Source organism: Ziziphus jujuba, chromosome 3, assembly GCF_031755915.1.
Source record: "Ziziphus jujuba cultivar Dongzao chromosome 3, ASM3175591v1".
NCBI lineage: Eukaryota > Viridiplantae > Streptophyta > Magnoliopsida > Rosales > Rhamnaceae > Ziziphus > Ziziphus jujuba.
The window spans coordinates 7,845,359-7,858,079 of NC_083381.1; positions in this window are offsets into that span (position 1 = coordinate 7,845,359).

Consider the following 12,721-nt stretch of genomic DNA (forward strand, 5'->3'; position numbering starts at 1 on the left):
CACGTTGAAAACGGAGCTACGGTTTGAAAGTTATAAGCAAAATAAGTTGAGGTTCGAACTGTTCGAGGGTACCCGAGTTGACTTTTTATTCTTGCTTAATTTGGTTTGACACCTGCATGGTTATAAAGTACTTGTCGATATGAGTTCTTGGACTGGCAGCACGTTTAAATCAGACCTACGATTGAAAAGTTACGAGTATGTAAAGTTATATTTATTTTCCAGAGACTGATTTTACTGGGTAATAAAATATTCAAACGAGATTTTTAAGTATGGTACGTGTCACCAAATATGATGCGCCGTATGTCGTATTTATAAAGCACCATGTGTCATCCCTAAATACAATATAATATTATTATTTTTATTATTTTATTATTTCTTTTTCTTTTTCCTTTTCCTTTCTTTTCTTTTTTTCCCTCCTTTTGGGTACGTGAGGAAAAAGCCCCTTCTCCTTCTTCTTCTTTCTTCTTCCCTCTCTCTTTCTCTTTCTCTCTCCCATCGGGCCCCCCTATCTGCACCTTCCCGGCCGCCACATGGCCCTATGCGTCAGATGACGTGGTGGCCCATGGTTAGGCGAACCCAAGCATTGAATAGCCGGCCGATTGGCCGATGGAAGTGCTGGGATCGGCTCCCAAAGCCAGTGGCCGGTGTTTCTTGATTAGCCATTTTTCCGGCAACCACTAGTTGCGTGGTTGGTCCCTTCCCCTAATTTTCGACCCCTTGGTTCCAAAAATGACCTCCATTTGTCCAATTTGTAAACAGATTGTGAGATACACGGAGGGGAAGCTTGGCCAAAACTTCCCGATCAAATTCCAACCACCACTGGCGAGGTTGTGGCCAATGGAAGTTAGAAATGTGTTCCTTGTCTCATTAGCTTTCTATAGGTATCTCATTTACGAATTATGGTGGAGTATTATGAAAAATGCCATTTGTTAAATAAAATATTATTATTTTAATGTGGTAATCTGAAAAATGTATTTGTTTAATATTTAAATAATTATTTATATTTAAGATGTCAAAATTTATGTTAAGTTGAATAAGTATGGGGTTGAAATAATATTTTCGAAAATTTAGGAAACTGTAGTTTTAGCCGCTGTTAAATTATTATTAAATTAATGCTAATTTTACTGTGAGATTATGGCACCTATTAGAATGTATTTTTATATACCTAATTATATGTGAAATTGTATGTGGTTTTAATAATAGTTGATATGAATTGATTTGAAGGTTGAGGAATTGATTGTATTAAATTACTGTGATAAACAAAATATGTTTATGTGTTTGATTATTTACTTATTTATGGAATTGAATTATTGTGGAAGGGATTAATTTTATGAAATTATGATTTAAATTTTATTAAGTTTATTGTTGATTGAAATGTCGAAATTTTGATGCATAAATAATGCATTTATGTGATTTTAATTATGTATGAGTTTTATATATTTTTCTTTATATTGTTTGGATGTAAATTGATTTCATAAATTTGAAGAAAAATATTTATTTAAATTTTAGTACTTCCAAAAAATATATATATATATATATATTTATGCATTAATTGATTTATTTATTTATTGATTTATTTATTTATTGATTTATTTATTATTCATAAACTTGATTTTTATCTAATTTATCAAAACTCATTATTTTAATAATACTATAAATATTTAGAGTTTTTCTTGATGCACCATACATGTACTGGTGTTCTGTATATGTGGATACGATCAGTGCGCAGGTGGATATGATTAGCTCATAGGTTTATTTATAGGGTTGTACTATGGTCGCCATCGGACCGAAGGTAGGCAAGTTTGATATTGGCCATAGCTGCCCCCCTCCATGGCTAGGATGACTGTTAGCAATGGCATTGTGGGACGCCACACGGCCGTATGCTGGCTTCTCTCTTTAACCTCCCCGTCAGGCGATGCTTTGGGACACTAGACATCGTCGAGCACCACTGATGTATAGTGTGTGCATCAAATAAATATATATATATATATATATATATATATGTATGTTATGCTTGTATGTATTACATCGCACGGGGCGATGATCAGATATGGTTCATGAAGAGCTAGCATTGTAACTATGTTGGCTACAAGTCCAGGGGATCGGACGACCAATCTAAGCAACCATCCCGGACTGTATTGGTGGCAAGGTACCGGTGATAGCTTGAATCATGGATCGCATAACATATTAGAGGGTATTGTTCGTACCTTCGATGCGAGTGGATATTTTATATTATGTTTTTAATTTTTAAATATTATTTTACTTATATTATCATAACTATTCATAATCTGATTTTTTCTAACATTATACTTAACTGCTTTTATTGTCATCATTATTGTTAATATTATTCTTGTTATTAATATTGTTATTAGTATTTATCATGATTTCATTTACAATCATTTTTATTATTATTATTGTTATCATACGGAATCTTTGGGCAAGTGTCACAGCCTACGGGCAAGAAACTAGCCATTGAGCAGATAGGATAGTCCTTGGGGCAGCTGTGGTTATGTAATAGCCCTTGGAGAGGTGATTACCTTCAGATAAGTATGATAGCCTCAGACATGTATTATAATATGATAGCCTTTAGGCAATTTATATTGACACTATATTTATCATTAAAATGACTGCTATTATTATTATTGTTGATGTGGTGATTGTTTTACTTTTCCCCCTATATTACCTATCGGTGTATTTGTTAAACGATATTTGGAATGTATTTGAAATGTATGGCACTAAGTTGGCGGTGTGGGCAGACATAAATATCTAAAGGTATAATTTCGTTCTTTACTTGTTTGTTCATTTCTATTGTGTATATGTTCCTATATAAGTGCTGCAAATTGTAGAAATTATTGTAATAAGGAGGAGGAATATGGGGATATTATTAGACGTGTATTTTCTGTGCAGGAAATTTTGTGGTTAGTCGTATACTTAGGGGAGATGCTGCTGAATTTTCTATCGGAAGGTTCGGTGGTGTTTCCATGGGGTTAAGGTTTGTCTAGGACTCTAATGAGGAATCTTGAACTGGTCCTGACAAAATCATATAAAATTTACTACAACTTATTTTCATATAATATATCTAATTGTGCAAAATTGTTATAACAGTAAAATTTAACAATAATTCCAACAATAAATAATCATATAAGTAATTTTTTCAAAATCATATAATAAATTTTTATATAGCAAATATATTTAAATCACATAAAATAGCACAACAAAATCAATTAACAATTTTCTTAGAATTTAAAACATACATAATAATTTTTGAAATTTTAAACAACACAAAATATATATGTATAAACATCTTTATATACACAAATATATATATATATATATATATTTGTCTATGCACATAACAAAATCCTTTTAACAAGTACATACATGCACATATACATTTCTATACAAATATATATATATATATATATATATATATATTTATATATATTCATATGCACTTATAAGTATACATATAATTACATATGTTCACACACATAGCATATTCATATACATACCATTCCTTTAACAAGCACATGCATATATATATATATATATATATTTATATATATTTATGTACTCAATATATATATGTGTACATTTACACACATGCCAAAGAAGTAAACACATGCTTATATATATATGTATATACAAAGTATGCAAGTCAAAGTATGCACTTGCAAACTTACATGTACATATCTATACATTAACATATACATATATGCACAATTTTACACAATTATCACACTAATACAAAATTTACTCAAAAATAGAAAATTTTCCAATAAACCACCATAATTTATAAACAGCGCACCAATTGAAAGATAAAGAAGTGAGAAACACGATACTAACCTCCATTGAGTTCAATATCCTCAATGGTGGCCGGAATTCTCATTGGAAACCGCTACCAACTTACCCTTATCGTACATCGTAAATGATCTTGAATTGGAACAAATGTAGGCCACCATCAGCTTCAAGAGGCTCGAATTAAGGGGGAGGGTTCGAGAATGCTGCTCGAGATTTTCGGAATTCGATGGTTAGACAATGTGTCCTTTGCCGGCTTCCATGGCCATTTTCCAATGCATCGATGGCTTTTCAACAAAACTGATGTGATGGGTTGTTGGATGATGGGGATGGTGTGACCTGGGCATGTGGAAGCATTGTAGATTCATCAGAGAAAGAGAAAAAGCTGCTACTGGCTTCCACTGCCCGATCTGGGTGCATCGCCGGTCGTCTGACTTGGAAATTTGGCAACCGAGCTTGTAGGCAATTGGGCTATGCTAGTGGCTAGTGTGTGTCACTAATGGGTGGCCAGAAATTCATCAATTTTGGCCAACCCAATGGAGAGAGAGAAATAGAGAGAGAGAGAGAGAGAGAGAGATAGAGAGAGGGGATGTCTTCCCCATAAAAGAGGTAAGGGAAAGAAGGGATAAGGAAAAATAAAAAGAGAATAATTTTTTTTATTAAGGATGATACATGGCCCTTTCTCATCATGACACATGGCATCTTTATAAATGTGACATGAAGCACTTTTCACTACCAGAAAAAGTAAGTCAAGAAAGATAGATACAAATTTACAAACCCAAAACTTTTCAACTGTAGGTCCAAATTAAGCATGCCACCAGTCTATAGACTCGTATCATTTAGCACTATCACATGGTATATGAGTCAGTATCGACAACCATATAGATAAAAAGTCAAGTTCGGGCTCGCCGATCAATCTAGATCACATCTTGTTTATACCGTAACTTTTTTATCTTAGCTCCGATTTTGCATACTACTAATCTATGAATTTGTGTTGATGATTACTTTGCCATGATATGTCGGTCAACATAAAATTCATCTCATAGTAAAAAGTCAACCGTGGGACCTACTTGATCAAACCCCATCAACATTGGTCAAACTTGGTTAAAAATTCAAACTTGAGGCATTTTATCGGGTCAGGGAGTTACATATTTATATATATAATCTGCCCACTCATAGCTTTTAAGATGCCTAAGCAAAATTCACATGATGATATCCTTGGTTGGCTTCCCGATTCGCTCCTTCGTTCGAACCAGAAAGAACTCAACTTGCAAGGAAAAATCCATCTTTTAATCTAATGCTCTTCCATGACAAGTTGTTCCTTGTCCAATAAAATTCATAAACAAATACACCAAAATGTACAGGAAAATATGGGTAGATGCTTGGTACAAAGATTTGACCAAGTGTCGATAAGAATCCACATAAACCGATGAGGCAGGGGTTGATTTTTGATTCAAAATCAAGGGTTTTAAAGGTGAAGTTAGGTTCTAAAATTGTTCAAATGGATTCAGAGGGTTTAGTTTATTTGGAAACAAGTTAAAAATCAAAATCGATAGGCAAGGATTTGAAGAAAATCTCTTTCCCCCTCACTCCTTCATTTGGCGACAAAGCTAGAAAGAAGAAGTGAGAAGGTGGGCTGTCGGGATAGGTGAAGTAGAAGAAGAAAAAAGAAAAAGAAAAAGAAATAGAACGAGTGCAGGGATATAAATATATATATATATATAGAGAGAGAGAGAGAGAGAGAGAATTCAATTAAAATATGAATAAGTAACATATGTATATATATAATATGCATATATGTATATATATAAAATATGCATATATGTATTTATGTATAGAAACCCATTCATGGGCTTTAATGAATCCAAAGAATAATAGTTTAATATTAAACAATACAACACTCAAATATGTGGGGTCAAATTGATAAATTACCAAAATATCTTTAACACTGTTTTGATTATATATTTTTAATTGTAGCTCAAAATTGGATGTGTCATTAGTTTATGAATTTGTGTCAACAAGCATTATACAATGGTATGCTAGTCAACATCAAACTTTGATCATATAAAAGGTAAACCTTGGACCTCGCTTCATAAATTCGAATCACACCTTGTTTTGACCATGCCTTCTTGATCCTAACTCCAAACTTGGTATGTTGCTAGTTCATGAACTCATATTAATGAGTTAATCATAACTCTACAAAGGTCAAATTCAAAACTCATATCAATAAAAAGTCAACTTTGAGCCCACACCTAGTCAACTCCAATCAAACTTTTCAAATTCCAAGCATTTTCTTATTTCATGGTATTACATTATGGTATATCATTTTTTGACTGTAGAGAGAGTGGCTAATACTTTCACTGCAAAATACCTACCTATCCTTGCTCACTACAATGCATAAAGGTTGACTACATATAACCTATGCACTAGTATTTGTCTCAGGTATATTGAGAACACCGACACTATATGATGCATGTAACACCCCGTCCTGAAATACACCGGAAATTTCTCAAGTTGACCAAAGTTGACCAGGTTTGATCGGGTTTGACCGTCGTTGACCAAGAAGGATCAAACTTTGACTTTTTGACTTGGCAAGAATTCTAGATTGACCGAGGTACCATCCAAAAGTACGCATCAACCCGAGTTCGTCGACTAGTACCACAATGAAAACGGAGTTACGATTTGAAAGTTATAGGCAAAACAAGTTGAGGTCCAAATTGTCCAAGAGTGCCAAAGTTGACTTTTTATTGTTGTAGAAATGAGCTTTGACTCATGTACGGTTGTGAAGTACTTGTTGATATGAGTCCATAGACTAGGGCACGCCTGATTTGGACATTTCGGTAAAAAGTTATGGACCTGCAAAATTTTTTCAAATACTGTATTATTTTAATATTATTTTTAAACGTATGAATAGTTTCGCCATGTGTAACATTATGAAATATGCCATGTGTCATGACAAGAAAATGCCACATGTCAGCCATGATTAATTACTACATTATTTTATCTTATATTATTATTTTAATATTATTTTCTATATAGTTATTATTTTCTTTTCTTTTTCTTTTTCTTTTTTTTTTCTCCCCCACGGGAGGAAATGCCCCATGGGCTTTTTCTTCTTCTTCTTCCTTCTCTCCTCCTCCCTTTCGGCCCCACCTTGGTTTCTCCATTTCCAACCGCCAGAAGGCCACACGCACCGGCCACCGTCGAAGCCCAATTGCAGGTGAGCTCGGCTGCACAGTTTGGTGGCTGGCCGAACGGCGACGCGACTAGATCGATGGGTAAAGCCGGCGAAGGCACAAATTCCATTTCCGATGATTTCGTCGTTTTCTGACGTACCCAATCAAAATTTGTACTCTATCCCCCCTATTTTGGGTCCTGTGATCTAAAAAATGGCCTCCATTTGTTCAATTTCGAAGCGGATTGTGAGATATACGGAGGAGGAGCTCGGTCGAAGCTTCCTGGTAAAATTCTGGCCACCACCGGTGAGTTTGTGGTCAATGGAGGTTAGAAATGTTTTCCTGATCTTATTAGCTTTCCATAGGCACCTCAATTGTGAATTTTGGTTAACGTTTGTGTTAAATCCTCCGGATAACTGTGTATAATTTATCCGATTAAAATATTATTTTAATTGGTTTGTGTAATGTTGATGCTTTAGGAGCACGTGTGAATTATGGAATTGATCCTATGAAGGATCTTGGTATAATTGCGTGCTCGAGGTAAGTGACTCACCTTCAAAACTATTTTAGGGACTATTAAAATTATATATGTTGTGTTATTTGAAATTATGAAAAGTAAATGTGTTTGATATTGAGAGGAATTGATATTTAAAATTTATAATGTCAAATTATGATTAATTAATATATGTAATGTCGCCGAACTATATTTTGGGATTGATAAAAACTATATATATATATATATGGTGCTAATTCAATTTATGAAAAATTTGCTATATATGTTTAATATTTAAGAAATTGTTATGTTGACTCAGTGCATGTATTGCATCAAAAATTATATTTTGGGTTTTTAAATAAATTATGTTTTAAATTGTTATTAAATTTATTTTTGAATTCATGATGCCAAAAGTTTATTGATTTAAGCATATATTGCATGGAATTCATATATTTCGTTTTAAAGAAGTTTTGGATTAAAATTATTATCAATTATTGTTAAATTTATATTATGGAATTAATTGCGTATAATAAATGTACTTATGTGGAGTTAAGTGTCAGGACCCGTCCAAAATTCCTCACCGGAACCCTAGACAAACCCTGATCCCAGGGAAATACCACCGAACCTTCCAACGGAAAATCCGGCAGCACCTCCCCTAAGGGTAGGACTAACCAAAAATTTCCTGCACTGAAAACACACTTCTATATACATCCCCTTATTCCTCCCACGTTACTACAATTTGTTTCCACAAATTTACAGCATTCCAAAATAAATAACAGTAAATCAGTGCGTAATTAACAACTAAATGTCCAATACAGTAAACAGAGCATTATACAAATAAATGTGGAATTAATACAATAATAGATAAGGAAGCAATACAAGATGATGAGGAAAAAGGGAAGAAATTCTTCTTGGACTTTCGGCAATGAGCTGAGACGTCGGGCTCGCCCCGGACGATCAACGTCTCCAGACCTAGACCTAGGGGAACGGAATTTAAAAACGTGAGATGCTAATCATCTCAGTGAGTGACCCTATCTACTGTACACTTTTAATATTAATAATATAACAATAGAAGGGATTTAATTACGAATACCAAACAATTAAATAAATAAATAAATAAATAATAAACATTCGAAAGTAATAATTTCTCTCAAAATCCTCACTATTCACTCCGTTGGAAATGTTCCCCTTTTAAAACATTTTCACCAAAACCCGATTATTCGAATTTCCCGAAAACCAAGGGATCAATTAATTTAATAAACAATAAATAAATACCCTAAATATAAATAAAGTGTAATAAAATATAATAAATAATTTTTGAACACACCATATATCAGTGACGCACCATACCATATACCAGTGATACCCTCCGATACCCAGCGTCCCGAGCACCGTCTAGCGGGGAGATTAAAGAGAGAAACTTGCAAACGGCACTTTGGCTTCCCGACAGTACCGCTGCTCAAACCGTCATCCCGGCCAAAGAGGGGGGCGGCTGATGCGCAATTGCCCTCGGTCCAATGGCAATTCGCGGGAGACATAATACTTGCGCGCTAACCACATATACACCGGAACAACAATACTGTATGAGTGCGTCTAAAATAATTATTAAATTAATTATTACCGTATCGATTTTCAAAAAATGACCATGGGAAATACACCAATTTTCAATTTCGCCATCCCACATATTTTCCTTTAACATACCCGGTACGAAACCATCGATAACGATATAAAAATATTTTTTCTCGCAACACGAGGTCCAACAAATAATATTCCACAGGCATAATTATAAAATTTAAACCACCAATTACACAAATATTTTTCTTAAAATATTTAAACCAATTATGCCCAAAAAATAATATTAAAATCACATACGATTTATTATTGAAAATACCTTGCTCATGCGTAATAAATAAAATTAAATCACAATAAATAATAATTTTCCACAATTATAATTAAATTGCACCACATGAGCATAATTTCCAAATATCGATTAAACACCAAATAAATATAATTAATTATCCCAAAATATTTTTAAAGGTGGGTCACTCACCTGGAGCACACAATTAATCCAAGATCCTCAATGGGATCAATTCCATGACTCACCCGTGCTCCTAGAACAACAACATTACACATCTCAAATAAATTAATATTTTATTCGGGTAATTAATACCCGGTACCCGGGGGGGTCTAACACAAACGTTATCCAAAATATGCAAATTATATACCAAAACAAAGCTTATGGAACGAGGATCGCATTATCGGTCTCCATTGACCCCAATTCCGCCGGTGGTGGCCGGAACTTGGCCGGAAACCTTCGGCCGGTCTTGATCTCATCGTATCTTGTAAATCGATGGGAATTGAGTTAATCGGAGCTCAGAATTGAAATCAGAGGGTGCAAATTAATGGGAAAGGACTGGTTGCACGATCGGTGGCTGCCGGAAAACTAGGCGACGGGGAGGAAGCCGGTCTGTCCAGCGCGTGTGGCCTGCTGCCGTCCGCTCGATGGTCAATCGGCCAGAGATGAGGGAGGATGAAGGTGGACCCGCCGAGGGAAAAGAAGAAGGAGAAGAAGAAGAAGAAGAAGAAGAAGAAAGAAATTCCCCCCGTGTCCCCCCCCCCTCTCTTTTTTTTCCCCACGTGGGGAGAAGAAAAGAAAAAGAAAAAGAAAAAGAAAAAGGAAAATAAAATTAAATAATTAAATAATATTGAAAAATAATGTTATTATATAAAATACCAATAATAAAATAATATGGTATTAAGCATGGTTGACATGTGGCATCTCAACATGGTGACACATGGTCACATTTATTAAGTCACATGTGGCACATCGTTATACGTTTAAAAATAATATTAAATAATACAGTGTTTGAAAAACTCTACAGGTCCATAACTTCCAAACCACATATCCAAATTGGACGTACTGCTAGTCTACGGACTCGTATTGACGAGTACTTCACAGCCATGCATGAGTCAAAGTTCAACTTTGCATGAATAAAAAGTCAACTCCGGCACCCCTTGGACAATTTGGACCTTAACTTGTTTTGCCCATAACTTTCAAACTGTATCTTTGTTTTCGGCGTGCTAGTAGTCTACGAACTCTTGCCAACGTGTACTTCGTAACGGTACCTCAATAAACCTAGAATTCCATCCGGGTCAAAAGTCAACTTTTGACCCCTTCGGTAAACGGTCAAAGTCAACGGTCAATGGTCAACCTCGGTCAAGGTTGGAAAATTTCCGTTGTACTTTGGGACGGGGTGTTACAATCTTCCCCCCTTACAAAAATTTCGTCCTTGAAATTTCTTACGTCGCTGAAACGTATATAAATATCAGTCGCGGTTTACACGACTCTCACGTCACTTTCTCGACTAGATTAATTCACTATGAGACTTTTGATCTGAGAAAATAGTCTTATTGACCCATATGCACTCTTCATGACTTAAAATCTGCACTGGTCGCTCCTTGCATGACAGGTCTTCGATGTCCTTTCGTGGCAACAATACCTGAATTACACTGCATACCCATGTCTGCTTTCCTGAAAATTCTAACTTGCATGCCACAAAACCAATTCTTCCAATAACCTCATAGAATTAAGGTAACGAGAACTTAACTTTCTCTGTCAACCAAAGCTTACGACTCTCTTCTATGGAGATAATTTCAAAAACTTAATCTCAGACTTTGAACTCAACATCTTTTCCATGCACGTCAGCTTAACTCATTTGTTGATTTCTGAATGGTCTTCAACTCTCTTGGATGACCTTCACCTTATTCATAGTCATCCGTAGGTGTTTGCATCCAATTCATGTTGGTCGTCGTATGGTGCTTCTCCTCACCTACTTCACTCCAATATAGTGGGGTTTGACACTGCCTTCCATATAAAATCTCATACGAAGACACATCGATGCTCGCTTGGTGGCTAATATCGTAACGAATCCTATCGATGGAAATTGCTCAATCCAGCTTCTTTCGACATTGCATAATGCACGATCTCAACATAACTTCCAAGTGTTAATTCTGCACTTGCTTGTCAATTGGCCTATGGTGAAAGGCGATGCAGTCGTTAAGTCTCGCTCCAAGTGTATCTATATACACACAACTGTATAGCTCTTCTTCCGAACTTGAGCAGCTTAACTTAGCAAGTATAATAGAAACCTCATCCACTATCACTACACCACCATCATGCTTAATAGTGAATCTTAACTTTCCTCTTGTGCAACTTTCCTTCTCATGCCCACTAATTAAGGATATTCAAACTAGGCCATAAGAACACGATCTACAAGTCTTGGTCATAGTCGAATGCTAACCATAAAGTGCTTTTGAAGCATGCACCCTTAAATCAACAACCAAGTAGAACTTTAATCGCTATCTGGATCTTGTTTGATTTTCTAAACGTTGTCGTACCTTCTCTTTGTGAACGATAGTTTAAGCAAGAAATCCATGTTTACATCTCCCCACCCGACACGAAAATGGGCAAGGATTGAAACTACCTCAAACGTTTCTACTCCCCACTTTTACTTGTCGGTGACTTAACTACCTTTATTCGAATCCTGCAACTTCCTTTATCGTGCCAAACCATAATGTCATCTAGTGAGCATTCCATACATCTTTGTACCCTTGGGGTGTATCACATACATTGAATCACGTGCTTCCTTTAGGATCTTCTTTTTGAACTCTACGATATCCTACTTTGGATTCTCAATTGGCGATACTTAACTCTTAAATCGCTCTTGGAAAAACCATAACATAAAACAAATAATAAAATATATTTTTTCAAATATACCACCAACATAAAATATATACAATTCATCAACCCAATTTAAATTTCCAAACTCTTTCAAAAACCAAAATATGATTTATGAAATTTACTAATTAAATCAATGAAATAATAAATAATACGAAAATTATTTTAATTAGTTTAAAATACCTTAACTTGCATAGGCAATTGTTAAAATTCCACATTGGAACAATAATAAAAACATGAATAAATGCATAAAATCATATCTTAAAATCCATAGCATAAAATAAAGTATGCACGCTCGTAATGGAGGTACGTACGACACCTTCTAACATGCTACGTGATCCATGATTCCAGCTGTCACCGGCACTTTGCTACCAATACAAACCAGGGTGGTTGCCTATATTGGTCGTCTGATCCCATGGACTCGTAGGCAACATGATTATGGGGCTAGCTCTACATGGACCACATTGGTTCGCTGCCTCCATATGGTGCAGTACATGCAATATAATATCAAACAAT